The following is a 20,868-nucleotide window of genomic DNA, read 5'->3' on the forward strand; positions in this document are numbered from 1 at the left end:
GTGGAAGGAAAGGAAGAGGGTCTTCCTTACCATGTCCCAGGCAACCAGTAAGTGGGCATTCGTGCACTGGGGAGTCCAACTCCATGGGGGGCCTGAAAAGGCGAGAGGAAGAGTGGGGATCCCTGCAGAGAAGCTAGGTTGTGTTTAGAGAGTCCAGAGACAGTGTGCAGCTACAGGAAAGCTGCTAGTGTCCTGATGAGACTGGTTATTTCATTTTTCTTTTTAAAAAAAATATATATTTTATTGATTTTTTTTACAGAGAGGAAGGGAGAGGGATAGAGAGTTAGAAACATCCATGAGAGAGAAACATCCATCAGCTGCCTCCTGCACAACCCCATTGGTTGTGGGGATGTGCCCGCAACCAAGGTACGTGCCCTTGACCGGAATCGAACCTGGGACTCTTCAGTCCACAGACCGACGCTCTATCCACTGAGCCAAACTGGTCAGGGTGAGACTGGTTATTTCTACTAAGAGGTCGGTGATAAGTGTTCTGCTCCTTTCCCAGAGATGTCCCAATTCCTGTCCACTTCTCAAGTCTGTGTCTTGTCTCCATCTTCCCATAATTTAGTGAGCCACTGATATCCTGTCAATTAATTCCTTTTCTCCTTAACACGGTCAGAATCAGTTTCCATTGCTTGTAACCAGTAACCCCAACTCATAGAGAACTTCTACATTGTGGGCATTCAAACACCAAATATATGTGTTTCTAAGCATAACATGAGAGATATTGGAGGGCCTTTTGCCCACCTTTCCCTCCAGCTTTCCTTAGTTTGAGTATCGTACACAAAAGTTTCAGGACATACATAAAATTAGCTATGGGGATAGAAAAGCATTGATTTTTCTATTCTGCCAAAGTGCAAAATTTGCAAATGCTTCAGCAAGATGGGAAATAAATAATAAAGAGAATTATGAGTAGAAAACCTATGGTTTTAGGAAATCTTTTGATTTCCCAGGAATCCCATACTAGACAGTGTTGACAATTCTTCTGACAATTATTTGAGTTTTCTTATTCTTGAATTCTTTTTGAGATTTATTAGAAATTTAAGGACCTGTTACCAACCTATTGCATTCTGTAGATATCAGCCCAGGATTCCAGCAAGGGCTGAGCCGAGAAGAATGTCAGCCTCTCTGAAGAGCCCTTGTGCTATGGCCGTCCCTGACACAGCAGTTACAGGTGTGACTTGAGGAATTAGAATGCCTGTGTCTCCTGATATCTCCATAATCAGCCTGACACAGTGACGTAAAGCCTCAGAAACCTGCACTTCATTCTGAAATTAGAAATAGACCCCCAAAAAAACTCTGCTGCCAAAATTGAAATGTTATTTGAGAGGAATAACAGATTGGCATTACAGAACACACTAAACATGAACCTTTCAGCTCTGCTTTACAAACATTTATTTAACACCTACCATGTGCCAGGCACTCTGTTGGTGCCAAGCATACAAAGACAGGGTCCCTAGTCCCTGAACTGAAGAAGCTTAAAGACTGAGAAGATACAGTTTAACATGTGCTAAGTAATAAAGTGGAGATTTGAGCAAGGCACACAAAAAAGGTGATTTCAGCCCAAACTTCTTTTTTGCATTAAAAAAAACGGTGAATTCAGCCAAAGCTTCTATGAGTTTCCCAAAGATTTCTCCTGAGCTAAACATGTATGACTTAATCAGAAGACCTAGCTGAGAAGAGGACCCTGAGAAGTGTATTTGGGAAGGGGTCTGGAGAGCAAAGACTGGCAGCAGAATGTACTGTCTGCAGAAATTTGTGCAGGGCCTAGGGGTGGGACGAGAGAACTAGTCGCTTGTAATTGGAAATTTTTTAAAAGTGCTAAATTCCCATATTTAAATGAGAGTCATCAAAGATGACATGAAAAGATCACAGAAGGCAATTTCTCTAAATATTTTTAGTTGCTGGCATGACATCTGGTCCAAATAGGGTGGTCATCCCTGCAGAGGGAATGATCAATGGTCCTTAAAGTTTATACTGAGTTTAGTTGGCTTAAAATAGTGAAAACTTCCTTCTTTCTTTTGGCCTTGGGTTGGGTGGACGTGGTGTCAGGAAAAACACTGTAGTGGAAGTGCAGTTTGGAGAACGAGCAGAACTCTTGCAACAGACAATGGTACATTCCAGGTGGAAGAAAGAACTTGTGAAAAAAAGTGTGTGAAACAATATGGCATATGGTGACAGTGGGAATAAAGCTGGAGAACTACACAAATCTTTACTTCATTGTTAGAAGTTGGAAAGCCATTCAGCATTTAGGCAGGAGGAGTGACATGATAAAATGGATATTCTAGGAAACCGTGGTGACAGTATGGGACATGGATTGGAAAGGGTCATGATGGGAGATGGGCAAATCAATACAAGGGACATTTACAATAATCTGAGTAAAGGGGAGATGAGGACTTTATCCATGGCGGCCAAAGTGTGACCCACACAAGGAAACAGACTGAAAAGAGAGTACCAATCCTAGGCACATGGATGCGGAGATGGAAAAGCCAAAGACCCTGAGGTTTGTGGCCTAAGTGACAAAACTGTCAATAATGTCATTCACCGAAATAAGGAGCAAAAAGGCTGAGAGGTAGATAGAGAGTTCAGTTTGGATATTTTGAATATAAAGTGCTCTTGGAATATGCAGGTGGAGTTGTCTCAAACGCTTAATGATATTTGGATTTCAAAAGAGGCCTGGACTAGAGATTCAGATTTGGCCTGTTAGACCCACTAGCTGTGTGAGCTTGGACAAGTTATTAAGTTCTCTGTGCATCAGCTTCTTTGTCTGTAAAATGGTAATAATAATAGTTCCTACTTCATAGGGTTGTTAGAAGTATTAAGTGGCTTAATACATGTAAATTTCTTAGAAGCATACTTGTCACTATATATAAGTATTAGCTGTTGTTTATCATTATTACTGTTATTGCTTCTGACGAAGTATCCTCATTACATTTATTCATTGAACTTCAGTATTATCTTTTTTTCAGCTTTATTGAGGTATAATTGATGATTAAAAATGGTGACATATTTAAAGTGTACAACATGATGATTTAATATATGTATTCATTGTAAAACTATTCCCTTATCCAATTATCACATCTATTATTCGCATATTTACCTTTTTAGTGTGTGAGAGAGCATTTCAGTTCTACTCTCTTAGCGAATTTCAATAATATAACACAGTGCTGTCAACTATGGTCCACCCTGTTACACATTAGATCCCCAGATCTTATTCATCTTGCAGCTAAAAGTTTGTAACTTTTTATCAACCTTTCCCTGTTACCCCCACCACCACCCCCAAACCTTAGAAGCAACTTTACTACTCTGTTTCTGAATTCCACTATTTTTTTTTTTTAGATTCCATATATAATTGATTTCATGCAGTATTTGTCTTTCTTCATCTGGTGTATTTCACTTAGCATAATTCCCTCTAGGTTCATCCATGTTGTCACAAACTATAGAATTTTCTTCTTTTTTTAAGGTTAAATAATATTCCTTTGTATAGACCACATTTTTTTTTATCAGACATCCTTATTGTTTTTAAAAGACTCAAAGCAAATATTCTCTATCCTTACCATTGTTATTGTTTTCTAATTAATCTTTATTGTTGAGATTATTACAGATGTCCCTCTTTTTTCCCTCCATAGCTCCCCTTCACCCGGTTCCCACCCCGCCCCAGGCCCTATTGTCTGTGTCTATAGGTAATGCATCCATGCATATAAGATCTTTGTCTAATCTCTTCCCGCACCCCCCCATACCCTCCTCCCTCTGAGAATCATCAGTCTGATCCATTTCCATGACCCCGATTCTATTCCATTCACCAGTTTATTATGCTCATCGAAATTTTTATTCATTTGATTTTTAGATTCAATTGTTGATAGATATGTATTTGTTGCCACTTGTTGTTTAGACCACATTTTCTTGATCCATTCATCTGTTGACCATTGCATGTATTCTTTAACTGTCTTCTCCAGCCTTCCTTACTTCCTCATGTCACCCATCCTCAGTGAAAACCTCCGTTCTCACAGCTCATGCAAAGTTTTACCATGGCCGATATCTTTATGCATTTTGTCTGATTGAAAAAAAAAAAACAAAACAATACAACCTGAAACCAGTTATGCTTATTGCTATTCTGAAGAATCCCCAGGGAAGCCTGCTATGGAAGTCCTATTGCTGCTGGCCTCTGAGTCCAGGCCAGCACCTCCCCAGGGCACACTGAGGAAAGCTCTGCTACTAGTTCCTCTGCTGCTTTTACAAAAACAACTTAGCTTTCTTTCTGATCCTAGAACTAATACATGCACGTTGTACAAATCTTGGGAAAACAAAAAAGTATAAAGAAGAAAGTAAAAAGCACCTATAATTAAGGCATAACCACTATGAATATTTATTGTTTATCTTGGAAACTTTCCTCCTTGGGAGATGCTGGCAAAAAGCAGCCCCCACAGCTCCACCTCCCGCTGCTGCCTGCGTACTCACCCTGCTTCTGCTGCTCTGGGCAGGTGACTTCAGACATTCACTGTAATCTCTGGGGTTTAGAAAGCTGTCAGGCTGGGATTAAATGCAGCATTTGTTGGAGTGTCCTGGCTGCATTCCAGCTGAAGCCCTGATGGTTTGAGGGTCTCAGTTGTAGCTTCAATTGGATTAGTTACCCATTAGTTCTTCCTCTGACCCTGGGTGGAGGGGTGCAGGCATGGGTAATCGGAGTGCCTGCTTTTAAAAGAAGGGGGCCCTGCCGCGTGGGCTCTGTAAATCATCCCCCAGGAGAGGGAAAGCGCTGTCGGGATCAAAGGAAAGCGCAGGGTGTCCTTGGCCTCCCCCTGCCTCCACCCACCGCAGCCCCTGCCCAAGTGGGGACCTGCAGAGGTGGAACACCACTGCCAGGGCATCTTGCTGTTGCAAAATCTCCACCTACCATGGAGAACGTGCATCCCTACTGAACACCCTCGGTCAACCCTCTCTCATTTTAAGGGTGAGGAGGAAATTGGGTTGTAGATATGCCCAAGTTTAGCACTACACGCACCCTAGCTGTTGCTATTTAGATATTTTGATCATGGGCAAAATCGGGGATGCAAAACTCAGTTTGCTGCCTAATGCATATCAGGTAGTGAAGGTGAAAAGTTTATAAGGATCAGTAGTTCAGATACCAAGTTGGCAGAAGATGTTGCGTAAACATTCAGATCATGTAGCAAGGAGGCCAGCATGTCCTGAGCCTTGAACCAGAGGAAATAAAAATACACTGAGCCCAACAGTATCCAAACCCCTAATTGCTGCTGATTTGAATTCAGCAGTAAATTTTGCATAATACCAATAAATGACCTTTCTTTAGGGGGGGCACTGGCATGATTGTTGGGACCTTGTAACAAATACCTAGTGACATTTAATGATGGAATGACATATCTCTGATATGCAAATTTTTACAGCACAGCAATTAAGCAGTTTAGAATTTTATGACAGTGTTTGGGCTTTCTACAACAAAAAAAGGGGGGGCAATAAAGGCCTGTGATGGATGGGCTAATCCCCCCTGGAAATATACTATGTAATGCTGTGGCGACAATACATTATGGACAGCATTGTGATGATTGGTTGTTAATCTCCCTTCCCATCCTCCCCTAGATCCCAGGGAAACCCTTGCTGCTGCAACCCCCATCCCCACCCCCACCCCCACCCGCGGGGTGCACGACTCAAAACTGCATGGCAGCCACGTTGTTGGGATGCGAGTCTGGGGTACAGATGGGAAAGTCGGGGCATAACAATCTGCTGTGTGCACGGAATGCAGAGCAAAAGGAGCTTGCCGGGAGGCAGCTTGTCAGCAGGGGACAGCGCTGGGGGCCATATGCCGCTCTTCTCCCTTCTGTCACCAAGTCTGCCACCTCCTCCTGCTGTCAGGGGACCCTAATGATGAACATGTTTTAAACAGTTTTGTTTATCTAGCAACAGCTTTTCGAAGAGGGGGTCTTAATTAGTCACCTTAAACAATTTTTGGTTTGGATTTTTTTTTTTTAAAGCATTCATTCATTTGTTCATTCATCTGGAAGAATCTCTCTCTTGCTCATTCCACACACACCCCCGGCCCCTGCCCCCCACACCCCGGAGGCTGTTGTTACTGTTTCCATGAAAAAGTGTGTCTGCATTACAAAACTCGCTTTAATAGCTATATGCCATTTTTCTTTCTTTCATACACACTTTAATGCCGTGATTAGCTGTGAAGGGTAGATTTTCCTTCACTTGTCCGAGGCAGTATTCCTTTGTGAAGCTCTTCAAATGGGATCTACATTTTAAAATGAAATCCCATTTGGCGATTTCCCCCCCTCATAATTTTGTACTCCTGGTTGTTGTCACTTTCACATGAAAGGAGGGGGCTCAGAGCCGATTTAGCAATTCATTCAGTCGACAGAAAAAGAAGAAAATTCTAATTTGAGTTTCATCAGTAATGTTATTAGTTTTCTTTTCAAATTTGACTCACAAAACACAGTGAAAGCAAAGTAGTGTTTTCTGAGTTACTTCTGCCTTTGGTGCCTTTATTTAGCATAAATAAAGTGGGATACTGTGAATTCATGGATTCCTATTTAGACAAAATAATGCTAAATTTTAAATTATCTGTTAAGGTGTAAAATATTAACTTCAAATTGAATAGATGAATTAGAAATAAATTTTAAATAGCATCACCCAAAATGTTGAGAGTGAAATGCTTTTCTTTCTTTCTTTCTTTCTTTTTTTGTAATGAAATTTATGAAGGGCGGGTTAACAACCAAAAGACAATACCACCAAATGTGTTTAATCATTAACTCTCACTCGACAATAGCTTCCTTAAAAACCAAATGACACAGGCTAATTCCTGAAGGAATACCTCTGCTTTTACATTATTGAAACAGCTTCTGCCTTATTGTAAAGGAACAACACCTCTTTGAAGCCACTAGTTGTTTCTCTTAAAACCTATGATCCGCCTCACGTTTATTTAGAAGAAGATGGAATGACTAAGATGTAGGTATGTGGGAATAAAAAAGAGCTGATCCCAGAAGACAGTTCTTAGAATAAATACTACATTTTTGCTGGTAAACTTAGTTTGTATTGTAGTAAGTCAAACAATCATGTTTAATTGAATATTTTTTTCCTCATACAAATTATAGTATTCTAGAATGGGTTTTAATTTAGAACTCTAAAGAGGAATTTTTATAGTCAACTAATATTTAATAATTTTAATTAATATACTTTATTTTTAGAGCCTCTCTAGGTTTATGGAAAAATTGAGCAGGAAATACAGACTTTCCACAAACCACCTTACCTCCCCCTACAGTTTCTCTTATTATTAATATTTTGCATTAGTATGGGGCATTTGTTACAATTGATAAACCAATATAATACATTATTATTCAGCAAAATCCATACTTTTCATTAGGGCTCACACTTTGTGTCATACAGTTCTATGGGTTTTGACAAATGTATATCTACATGTATCCACCATTACAGTGTATGTGCAATAGTTCTACTGCCCTGAATATCCCGGGTTCCACCTGTTCATCCTTCCTTCTATCCCCAATCCCTGGCAACCACTGCTCTTTTTACTGTCATTAGAGCTTTGCCTTTTCTAGAATGTCACATAGTTGGATTCATACAGTTTGTGACCTTTCCATATTGGCTTCTTGTATTTAGTTATATGCATTTTAAGGTCTTTTCATGACTTGGCAGCTCATTTCTTTTCTTGCCAAAGAGTATTCCATTGTATAGATGTACCAAGATGGATTTTATAGCATTTAATTATCTAAACCTGTCAAAATAGGGGGGGAGGGAAATCTACCTTTCAAAGGTAGCTGAGTATATAAATAATATGTTTCATTTGATTCTTAAATTTGAAGATAACTTTTAAAAAGTTGTTTATTTAAATAGTTTGGCTTCGATTTGGGGCTAATTAGTAACATATGCATTATAATTACTTAGTGTAAGCTACATAAAACATTAAGTGAGAAAAAAAATAGAAACCCCTCCAAGATGATGTGGTCAGGGAAAGATGCTTAATGAGGTTACATTTAATCAAGAAGTGTCATGTCATGTCAACTGATGTGTATGTCAAATGGGAGATACAAAATCATTCTGTGTGTGTGTGTGTGTGTGTGTGTGTGTGTGTGTGTGTATGACTGGCCAGGAATTCTTTGTCAAGAAGGTGGGCACGACAAGCCACCTGGGCAGACTTTTGAAGAATCACTTGATTCTCAATTACACCTTCTAGGATGAGGAGGTACCAATTGTCCTAAGTGGGAATAGAACAAACTTTATTGCTAAAGACCGCCTCTCACAGTATCACTTAAGGCAACTCATCAAGTTTGAAGTTGTTAAGGAATCAAGAGTTTAGGGGTTGGAGGGATTGAGACAATGCTGACCTCTCTTTTCAGAAGCAACATGATTAGAATCAAACTGAGAGGTTGGGATGGTCCCGGCTAAGGTCCACAGGTTATAAGGAACCCCAAAGTTCCTGAAGTGGAACTTACATATTGGAAGGGAAAGTCAGGAGTCAAACCTAATGCAATACCTGGGGCCTAGAACATAAGACACTGTGTGGAGTTGGGGTTGGAAGCTGATCCTGGGTCAGGGTGGGTTTATTTCCCAGTGGGTATGGCCTGGAGGAGCAGGACCAGGAAGCCCCAAAGTTGGGTGGCACTGCTGCTCCCCAGGAACCTGAGCCTGTAAGCATCACCTCACAGAGGGAAGTGTTATGGGCAACTGTGCAGGACAGCACCAGCTATTCTCATGTTTCCTTTTCACTTTCCACCTGGAACTTAGAAGCCAAGGACCTGTATTAAGTAATTCACCTACAGTGCGATTAGATAATTCAAGGAGCAGAGAGGTCTCTGAAAGAAGTCTCCCTACTCATGTTGCTCATTGAAAAAATATCAACAATGAAAGAATGTGACTTCATTTACACCCCGAGCTGGTGAAGGAACCATATCACATGTCCTAGCTAAGAAAGAAGTAACCCTTCTTTCACACCTAGAAGTATGTATGTAAAACATTGCCCCTGCCTTCCCACGGAGCATGCAGAACACTGGTGGGGGGAACGGAGAGGTCACCCGGTGCACATGTTAGATTGAGAGATGGACTGAGTCGCAGTGTCCCACACAGAAAAACCATTTGCTTGCTAATGAGCAATTCAGCACAAGCACTTGTTGGCATGTTACAGAGCTGCAAAGTCTTTTTTGCAATACACCTTTTTTCCCCCTCTAAGATGCACATTAAACATACTGTGTATTTTATAACATATAATATTATAGGTGGTTATGGCTGGAAGGATTGGCATCTACATGACAGCGGGCAGGTGCCTAGTGAGCAGCTTGAGCAGCCGAGAGATAGCTGTGCTCCTGGTATCAGCATCTTCTGACCTTTGGATTGTGACTCGGGCCGTATATGCTTAAACTCCATGGTGATTCTCATTCGTGCTCCCTTTCAAGCATTTTATAAGCACCTCATTCCCTGTGTTACATCTCTTTCTTCTTAAAAATAATCAAAGCCCAATTATATGTTGATTACAAGAGATACAATTTAAATATAAAGACAGAGATAGATTAAGAGTGAGAGGATGGAAAAAGGTACACCATGCAAACACTAATTATTAGAACACTGGTGAATTCGGCCCTCAGAGATCTATGTCTTGTCGAAAAGATACCTTCCTGTAGAGAGATGGTCCGGTCTTGGATTTCAAGTCAGGAGTAATGTAAGAGCTGTATTCTTTACAAAAGCATTCTAGGCCCATGTTGTGTGTATGAGTGAGTGAGAGAGTGAGTGAGTGAGTGAGCGAGTGAGTGAGTGAAAAAAAAAAAGTATTGTAACAGCCCTGTGAGTGAAGGGAAGTTCCACTTGCAAATGTGATTTATTTTTACCAAATATACTAATTGTTGTATTACTGGAGTTGGCATCTTGGAAGACATTCTCTGCTTTACATACTTTCATAATAAAACTTTAATATTGAAAAATTCTAATTATAATTAATCCCAATCCTATATAATAAGAGCCTAATATGCTAAGTGTCTGGTCATTCGGTTGTCCATTTAACCAATTGAAGCGTAATATGCTAATGATATGCTAAGGTCCCTCAACCACTCATTATGACGTGCACTGACCACCAGGGGGCAGATGCTCTGACCTGTAGGTTAGCTTGCTCCTAGGGTCTGGCTGATCCGGACTGAGGGAGACCGGCTGGACATACCCTGGAGCCCTCCCAGAGTCCCTCCTTGGCTGGCCAACCTCCCATGTCCTTTCCTGACCCCGATTGTGCACCAGTGGGATCCCTCAGCCTGGCCTGCGCTCTCTCGCAATTGGGCTGAAGGACCCTCCTCCCTGAGAGCACGAATTTTGTGCACCAACCTCTAGTGTAATATAAAACATGTGAGACAATTTTTTGTACTTTGTTCATTATGCACACTCATTAAAACTAGTCTTTTCAACATTTAAGATAACATATCAAAGTGTTTATTACATAAGGTCAAGTGAAAAAGTCAAGGTATATATATTACTAAGTAGAATGTGATTTTTATTATGTAAATCATGAACAGATATATATGATGTTATATATACAAATCAAAAAAGAAAACATATCAAACATTTCCAAATGAACTAGCATTAGGATGTGGAATTATGAATGAATTATTTTTTCTCTTTTTGTCTGTTTTCTATAAGGAACATACATTACTAGTATATATAAAGAAAAAAGTTACCAAAGTAATTTCATTTTCTATTTGGTATAAATGCTAACATCTTAGAGGATATACACATATACAGATAAAAGAGACAAAATGCAACCTTGTGTCACATTAGTAAACGTCCAGAAATGGATCATGTGACAAAAATAAACTTCTACCCAGAAAGACCAGGTGAAATACAAACCCTGAGGTACTATACTTGCTTATAAGCCTGAACATGACCAAACACATTAACTAGGAATCCTTTATGACGGCTATTATTTGTGCAGTGCTTTAGTGCTTGGAGCTCTTTGCCTTTCACTGCAGTTAGTTGAATTCTCACAGAAACTCAGCGAGTTTGGTATGAGTGCCCTCACTTTACAGATGAATGAGCTGAAGTTCACAGCTCTTGCTAACATGCAGCATTGCCAAGACAGTTCCAAGACTAAGGTGAACTTCATGGAAATGGTCTAAACAAAAGAAACTATCTTATGTATTGTCCATGATGAAAACTCTATAGATTCAAAGCATATTGGGTTTTTTGCTTGTTTTGAGATGGATGTTGAGCTTATATGAGAGAATAACTACATTTTTATATAACATGTACTTTGCTTCATTGAAAAAGAAATACCAAGTAAGCTTCCCAGGGCCAATCCAGTTCAGTGATATGAATTGTACATTATAAACTCTAGAACACTGTGCATCTTTAAAAATATAGCTTTAAGTTAGAAGCCTGGATGTTGTGTACTGTTTTTTGTTGTTGTTTTGTTTTTTATAATTGTATACATGCCCTGGTATGTCAATGAGAAATGGAAAGCACCACAGTAAAAAGAAAGTGAAGAAATCGGGAAGCAACCGATCCCCATGTTTTTAGTTTACTCAATCTGCTGGAGCCTTCATTTAAAAGTTTACATCTTTTTGTGGAAAAATTAATTTCTCTTTCACAAGTTCCACTCACATTTTGTTGCTAATAAAACCAAGGATGTAAATACTATTAAGTACAAAACAGCATGCTGCATAATTGTTTCAAAGCAATTACAGATTATATCGAGCCATTTGTGGAGCAGAAACAGTTTTGTCCAAGACACCAGCTCCCTGTACCTTGAAATTTTATTAGTTTAAGAATTTCATGTACCATATGTTCGAATATGAGACTAGCTGCAATTGAACAAACAACTTTCTGATATATAAGTGAATGATAACCTGATTTTAAATGTGTTTATCTAATGAGATAGTAACTGTAATTTACAACACATATAAAAACCCCCACTGTTACTCCTGGTGCACCTCTTGGCTAAAAAAGGGTGATGCAGAGAGATATGCTAATGACGGTCGGCTTGGTTTTTACCAAGTCAGTAATAAAATTTGCATTTGATATTGTGCACAGTAAACTGGGTTATTAGCCTTGAAAATGAGTCTCATAAAATTTAAATATAGGCTTAAATCATATTAACTGTCCTGTAGGTTTTCTGAGAGGCTTTAAAGCATTGTGTTGCTTCCATCGTGTAGGAAATGCAGATGTTTGTGTGCCTTCAACGAGGCCCCCAAAAGGATACAAATGAGAGCTCGAGAGATGCACTAGAAAAGCATCCACAATTGTGTTTCCAGCTTTGAGGACCTGGCCCAGGTCAAGCACCTGTTGATCCAGGAAGCAGGGGAAGGAGGGTCTTTCCAAAAGGGGTTTCTGGCTAAACATTTGGCCAGGCTGGCCAAATAACCTCTGCACAAGGACTGTGTGGACTGTCAACGCTAGGACTTTAAAACCTGATGGCTTGATGAGGCAGGCAAGTTGACAGCTGGGAAACGCCACTTGTTATCCTCAAGATAGACGCTGAAGTTGCAGATGAACTGCTGAAGTGCCTAGTGTAGCAATTTTTCTAGTAACTTCCAAATTGATTGTCTGTCCTGCTTCTCAGTCCACACTAAACCGTAACCATGTAGTGTTCTAAGGAAGAGATACATCTGAGGATGCAGGCACCTGGTGTTGACTCCTGATTGAATTAGATGTACTGCCCTGGCATGCTGGGCATACATTGCTAAGTAGCTTTGTAGGATCCCACTGGCAATTCGACAACAGTACTCCATCCCTGAGCCAAAGCCTTAGTCCCAACCATCACTGACTCTACCCAGCCACAGCTGGAGGAACCCCTTGGATGTATAACTAACCAGGCCAAGGTTGACTCCCAAGAGGCACAAGTGATTTTCCACTTCTAACTCCAAGACTTTCATCAGGTCTAATTATTTAAAACTAGAGGCCCAGTGCACGAAATGCATGCACGGGTAGGGTCCTTAGCGGCTCCCGGCTGCCGGCCTGGGACCTCCCTTTCCCTGGCTGCCTGCTGCCACCACCCAGGACCTTCCTTCCCACTGTTGGCCAGCCAGCCCCACCCCCTGGTTGAACTCCCAGTTGAGGAGACCATTTGCATATTAGGCTTTTGTTATATAGGATGTTTCTTCCCAGCCAAATTCACCATCCTTCACATCCTTCTCAGTTTTCCTTGATCGCTACTCAAGAGCTAAACTCTGCATAGGCCAATCCCTCATGCATATATCCCCTTCCTTTCTCCTGAACTGGCTTCCTTCTCCATTCTTCTCTGCCCAGATCTTCCAACCTGCCCTGTGGAACTCTTCTTCCATGGGTAACAGACTCCTATTTGTCCACACAAGTTCTTCACTGAACACTCACTCTGAGCCGTTGCCTGAAAGAACCCTGGCTCACCCCAGGGAATAATGCTTCTCCTGCTACCCAGTCAGGGAGAAGCTGCACATTCCTCTCCACTTCATATCCAGCAAGGATGATGGGAGGTTGTCCACCCTTCTTACTCAGCACTGCCCATCGAGGCCATGAATCTTCCATCTTGATGTAAAAATTCTTGCTCGAAGGAGCTGTCTTTATCACTCTTTCTTAGCCATCCCCTGGGCTAACATCTACTCTTTCTCTGCCTTTTATTAGACTTTAGTTTCTAGTTCAAAACTGTCTTATTCACTGTCAGGAAGAAGATTTATTCAAAACCCCAGTCTGTCACTATCTTTTTCTTCTAACTTCTAGTGGTTCACAACCTCCATTCACAAAGTTCAAACTCACACTCCCGGGGACATAACATGGACCTGGTAATCTCCCAGAATGTCTTGGTCTCTGATCTAATAATTCAGAAAATGCACTCTCAGACCACATCCTATTGACCTATTTCCTGATCTACCACCTCATTAGGATCTCCAGTCCTCTACCCCATTTAATTCCCCCCATGCAGCTGTCCTTCCTGTCTTAATTTTTTTTTTAAATCCTCACCAGAGGATATTTTTCCATTGATTTTTAGGGAGAGTAGAAGAGAGAGGGAAAGACAGAGAGAAACATCAAACATCGATTGGTTGCCTCCTGCATGAGCCCTGACCAGGGCCTGGACTGGGAAAGAGCCTGCAACCGAGGTACCTGCCCTTGATCAGAATCGAACCTGGGATCCTTTGGTCCTCAGGCTGATGCTTTATCCATTGAGCCAAACTGGTAGGGCTTAACTTTTTTATTTTTTATTTTATTTTTATCTTTATAACCCTAGCATCTCCAATTAAACTTCTTTGGCCAGGGTCACTAATAAACAGTTTGTTTATTTAGTTTGCTAACTCCAAAAAAGAACCTTTTCCATCTATTCTTAGTTTACCTGCTTAGCAGCACATATCTCTATTGGGCCCTCCCTCTTCACTATATCCTCCTCCAAGGTGTCTGCAGCATTGCCTCCCAACTCCCCAGTTGCTCAGTCATTGGTTCTCTGGGGTTCTACCTTCTCTTGAGTCCCTGAAAGGTTGGTGTCCCTCAGGACCTCCATCCAGGGCATCTCATTTCTTCTGACTCCCTGCAGAGCCCCTGAGTGCTCTCATTAACTCCCATGGCCTTAAGCACAGTCTCTATGCTGACAATGCCCAAATATCTCCTCAGTTACACACGCAATTTTCCAACTTTGGCAAGTAACTTCACTTCTTTTGCCTCTGTTTTTTCATCTATAAAATGGGACAATAATAGTATCTACCTCAAGGTTTGTTGTGAGGGGAAAATGAGTTAATTCATGTAAGCACTTAAAACAGTGTTTGGTATTTGACAAGCCCTCAGTAAATATTTCCTACCATTTTAATTAAGTATTATTATTACTATTAGTCATCTCTCCTTAGATGCTTCCTAGGAACCTTAAACTTATGGCACTGAAAAGAAGAAAACAGTACCACTTAGCTTTCTCTACTATTAGCTTTCTCCTGCTAGGTCTCCTAGCTCAGTGAGAATTTATATCATTTACTTAAAACAGAAATAATTAAATTCTTCTTCTTCTTTAAGCCCATACGTCTGATCAGTCCTAAAATCTTATAAATTATGTTTCATTTCAAATCGATTCTTGGTTTCCTTAAACCAAGCCTTTATCATGTTTGCTTCCCTGTGATAGTCTCCTGATCTCTTGACCTGTCCAATACATTGTCCACACAGTCCATTGCCTGAATGATCTTCAAAAACCCAAATATAAAATATCATCTCTCCCATGTAACTATTTTTAATGTCTCCCATTGCCCTCAAGATCAAGTCTAAACTCTATAGCCTACTTTATAAAGATATTTGTTATGTGCATCACTTCTCCTCCCACATCTACCCTAGGCCCAGACTCTCAAGACTCCTTTCACTCTATGCTAGAGGTCAGCAAACTATGGCCCAAATGCCAAGTCCAGCACCTGACTGTTTTTGTATGGCTTACAAGCTAAGAGTGTGAAAACAAACAAGCAAGCAAAATGATTAGGTTTTCAGCAAGAACAGTTGCTTGAAGAATTTAGGACATTGCCGCTTGACCCACAAATCCAAAATATTAACTATTTGATCCTTAACCGAAAAGACTTGTCAGCTCTTATTCTATGCTCCATTCATTAAATTTCTCTCAGGTCCTTACTGTCTGTGTTTTAGGAGCTTTGCATATACCCCTTTCTCTGTCTCTTATCCCCAGACCTCACTCCTGTTCAACCTTCAAATATTAGCTCACATGTCACCTTTGCCACCAGACTTTCAGATTCTGTAAGTTAAAATTAAGTACCCACCTCCTTAGTTAAGTTTATTTCTAAGTACTTCATTCTTTCAGGTGCTACTGCAAATGGGATTGTTTTCCTAATTGCTTTTCCAGATAGTTATTTACTAGTGTATAAATACACAGCCCATTTCTATATATTGGCTTTCTATCCTGAAACTTTACTGAATTTGTTTATTAGTTCTAGCAGCTTTTTATAGACTGTTTAGGGTTTTCTATATGTAGGATTATATCATTTGCAAACAGAACCAATTTTACTTCTTCCTTTCTTATTTGGGTGTCTTTTGTTTCTTCTCATGCCAACTTGCTCAGTCTAGGACTTCCAGGACTATGTGGAATAGGAGTGGTGAGATTGGATATCCTTGCCTTGTTCCTAATCTTAGAGGAAAATTTTTCAATTTTTTACGATCAATATGATTAAGTTGTGGGCTTCTAATACATGGCCTTTATTATGTTGAGGCAATTTCTTTCTATTCCTAGTTTGCTGAGAATTTCTTTCATGAAAGGGTATTAAATTTTTAAATGCTTTTTCTGCACTATGAAATACAGTATGGAGGTTCCTCAAAAAATAAAAATAAAAATAGAACTACTATATGATCCACACGTCTGGGTATTTATTTAAAAGAATGGAAATCTGGATCTTCAAGAGATTAGCACTTCTGTGTTTACTGCAGCACTATTCACAGTAGCCAAAGTGTGGAAACAACTTAAATGTCCATCAACAGATGAATAGATAAAGAAAATATAGTCTATACATACAATGGAATACTATTCAGTCTTTAAAAAGAAGGAAATTGTATAATATGTAACAACATGGATGAAACCTGAATATACCATTATTATGCTAAATGAAATATGCCAGTTACAGAAAGAAAAATACTGCATGATTCCACCTAAATGAGTTGTCAAGTTCATAGAATAAAAGAGTGTAATGGTAGTTGCCTGGCACTTAGGGAGGGACAAATGGTGAGTTACTAATAGACACACATAAAGCTTCCGTTAAACAAGATGAATAGGTTCTAGAGAGCTGCTGTACCCATTCTAAATGCTCAGCAAACTTTAAGTATTACATTTCCCAGCGTTTATTACATATACAAGGAGCCACTGTTCATTCTGCAGTGTCTACAGTAGTGCAAGGCACACATGGGTGTTCAGCTAGCATTTGTTCAATGAATCAACTTAAAGAACTAGTTCATACCTCTATCATAATACAGAACACACTGTGCTAAAGTACTATATTTGCCTTCTATAAGATAGAATGTGAGTTTCTTAATTGTCTGCTTTATGCCTATATCTAATTCAGTTGTGGCACAGACTGAATACTAAAAAACAAAAGAAAGAGAGAGAGAGAGAGAGAGAGAGAGAGAGAGAGAGAGAGAGAGAGAGAGAAAGGAAGGAAGGAAGGAAGGAAGGAAGGAAGGAAGGAAGGAAGGAAGAAAGAAAGAAAGAAAGAAAGAAAGAAAGAAAGAAATTTGAAAACAGCTAGTTAAGTGTTCTTAACAACAATTAAGGAACTGCTTAGATAATCTTGCATGCTGTGGAAGCCCAAAGGGTGAAAGAGTTTATAGTAAGTGTACTCATTGAAGGGATTAGAATTTGCAAATCATGTCTTCCAGCATTAGCTCCTCTTAGCCACTCTTTCTGCAATTCCAAAGACTACCAGCAGGTGTCAGTGGAGACTTTTTAGATCATCCATATGTTCGGGCATGAATAACTGAGATTAAAATTTTCAATTTTTTCCCAACAAAAACCTAGCAATTTACAGAACAGTATAAATATTGACCAAATGCTAATTAACTTTGTTTGTATATTACCTGTACTTAAGACAGCTTAGAATAATTTAAAGAGAACAGTGCCACAAAGATTTATGTACTATCTTCGGTGGTCAACTGTTATCAGTCAACACTTAGCCTCTAGCTATCCTTTTCAACTAGGAGAGACACTATAAAGTTATAATACTAACTGGTTTTCAGATCCTCTGTACTGTGCTTTTTCCTGATTCTGTCAAGTAAATTTCAGGTTTCTCCTCCTAAATGTCAGAATGAAAAAAGAAACAAAATAGATGACTGAAGTTTTTCTCCCTTTTCTGCACAAATTTAAACCATGTTTCAGATTCCTCCATTCAGGCTACATTTTCCATAAGATCAGGATGGAGAGGAAAGAGAAAAGAGGATTCAGGAACCTTCTTAGGAGGCCATAGCAAGGGTGTTATTAGAAACTCCCATCATCCATAGCACCACATAATGCCTCCTTTATCTATAAACTCTCTAAGTTTTGCAGAAGGAATCTCCTCATTTAAAGTTACAGGTTTTGCTTATTGGGAATTAATATTTTATGGACTTTCGTTCTGAATAGCCAATAGTCAACTGTAATGGAGAAGAAACTGAAAACAGCCCTTACCAGACATCAACTTCATACACATACCCAAAACAATACTCTTTTAGGCCCTGCTTGTGTGCATAGTGTGTGTGTGTGTGTGTGTGTGTGTGTGTGTGTGAGAGAGAGAGAGAGAGAGAGAGAGAGAGAGAGAGAGAGAGAGAGAGAGAAGGAGAGGGAGGAGGAGGCAGAGCTATTCATTTTTCATTAACAAAATGTTAAGGATCCTAATCTTTTTAAAAAGATTAAAATATACAAATGAAAAATGCATTCATAATATGTTTCCATTGATTGTATATTCTTAATAAGGCAGAAAGAGAAGAATGCTTTTGAAAATTGTAGCTTAGGAACCCAGACTTCTAGTTTTTCCATCAAATTATCCCTACTCAACAAAAAATGTAAAATTATTGGAGGAAATCAAATAAAGTTTGCAAATGGTCTTACAATCATCCCCATTCTTCTGTGTCAGAGTATTCTACACACCAGCAGCAGCCACATGTGTGTGTTTATCACGTGTGATTTCCCAGGCAAACTCAGTATTTGAGGTGTGCTGGGTGCAGTTTTTCCATTCAGTGTAGCGTTTTTCTTAAGGGCGTTTTAAAGAGTCCAATATGTATGTAGCAGAAAGCAAACATTTTGTGTCAACACGTCCAGTGACAGATGCCTCTGAAAAAGACATTACCGAATTTATTTCACTCTGATCCGACACTAATCCAGCGCTATGCACACCAGCACTGAGAGGCATCGTTTGGTCAGGCGGCTTGCCAGGCTTGGGGAGAAAATCCATACAAACACGCCTGTGATCATTGTCTTGAAAACTAAGCGTGAACGCCTTGAAGGGCCTTGTCCTGGAGTTCCTGGAAGAGTGCTACCTCTGAGGCCACACCTTGACACACATTAGTTTCTGTTCTCAGAACACACGCTCATTGTTTCCTCAGCGGATTCTGGCACCTAGTTCGCACTGACTCAGCTTTCATTGAGCGTGTGCCGGGATAGAAGCCTGACCTCTCCCAGTTTGGGGACTCTTCGTTGGTCGGCATAAAATACTAAATACCAAAAGCTCATCCTCAACTGCAGTTTTTTTCCTACTCTTTTTTTTTTTGTAATTATGAGGGATTTTCCAAAATGGCTATACAGCAGCAAAATCATAGTCCATTGCTCAATGGAAATAGAATAGTTACCAAGTAATGCCAAATATAGCCATGGTTCCGATTTGAAGGTTTTATTTGCAGATTGATGACAATTTAAAGATTTTTTGAGCCAAAGCAATACGTGGAATTTTTTCCACTTTTTCCTTCCTAATTGTGTGACCTTATATTTGGGGACATTGGTTGCTTTCTACCATTTGCTTAATGATTTTTGACTTCATCCCTTTGGGCATCAGATTGAAGTAATAAAAGGAACAAAAAGTCACATTGCCCTATTTCTAGTGATATAAACAAAATTGCACAAAAACTAAGGCCAGAAATAAGTATTCAAAAATGCAAATGCATTTGAGGACAGATAACAAATTTCAGAAAAGCTGCTATGTTGTTTTCAATTTGGGCTGACATTAAATTTTAACTCTATAGGAATTGAGCAGGAATAGAGGTAGACAACACCGAACAACTGCTTTATGGCTCAGTTAGCCTCAGTGCTCATGCGCTGTGTGCACCTACTCCCAGATATGGGATTAATTAGCCTCGGGTGTGTGGCAAATACATGGGATGCTTTGACAATGGAATTAAATTTTGGTATGGACAAGACAAACCACCTAAATACTGTAAGATAGCCTTGAAACTATCCATCTTACTCATCGCATTTCTCACAGAAGGTTTTCTGCTGTTCATTGTGCCAATCAGTTGATGAGTAAAGATGTATTGAGCCATCACTATGTCGAAGGCTCTGGTCCACCTTACCATGTGGATATACATATTGTCATGTCCTAGCTCTTGTTTAATCTGAACTTCTAACATTAATTTATAGGAAAGAGACACTGAGTTGTACTTCTGAAACTAATATAATATTGTACATCAACTATAATCAAAAAATAAAAAAATTAAAGTAAAAACGACAACAAAAAAAGACAAAGAATGAGAACATAAAACGTGTTTCTTTACACATTCCAAATGACTGCTGCATATGCAATGACAATCACTTGTTTGAAATAGCAGTGATGTTGCACATAATTTGTTTTGTATGTTATATACAAATACTTCTTGACTCTCCCAGGAGAGAGAGTGAGAGTGGAACCATTTCTTTGACCACATTGTCTAAGGGCAGACTCAGGCTTCAATCCTATTGCCAGAGGGAAAACCAGCTTCCTGTGCCGGCTCTCTCCTGGCTCTCCAGAGTCCATCCACACTGCTCTGTGTGCTGGGAGCCAGACTTCATGGACTGGTTCAGTGAGCACCCTGCCCTCTGACTTCTGGTTGGGTTTGGCCAATGGGGGCACTGGCAGATGAAAGGGAGTGGGAGAGTGCAATTGGGGTTTTCATGACTAGCTCCTGGGCATCTCCATAGGTGGCTGGTTTCCTTAAACTAACTCAGCTCTCATTCAGCAGCCCTCTCCACACTAACTTTCCCTCTATCTCTCTCTCTCCCACTCTGGGTTCTGGCACCTTCCTTTGCCACCCAACCAGGAGTGGGGATAAGAGGAGGCCCGGGTGTTATTACTAGTCCCCAGTATTGCAGTATGCCTTGATTCCTTATACCTTACTCACATTTTTGCTAATTGCCCCTTTATCAAACCCTCCTCAAATTACCTTACTTACATGCACTACTTTTATCCTGTCAGATCGTGTTTGATATAG

Source organism: Myotis davidii, unplaced genomic scaffold (assembly GCF_000327345.1).
Source record: "Myotis davidii unplaced genomic scaffold, ASM32734v1 scaffold266, whole genome shotgun sequence".
In the NCBI taxonomy this organism is placed as follows: domain Eukaryota; kingdom Metazoa; phylum Chordata; class Mammalia; order Chiroptera; family Vespertilionidae; genus Myotis; species Myotis davidii.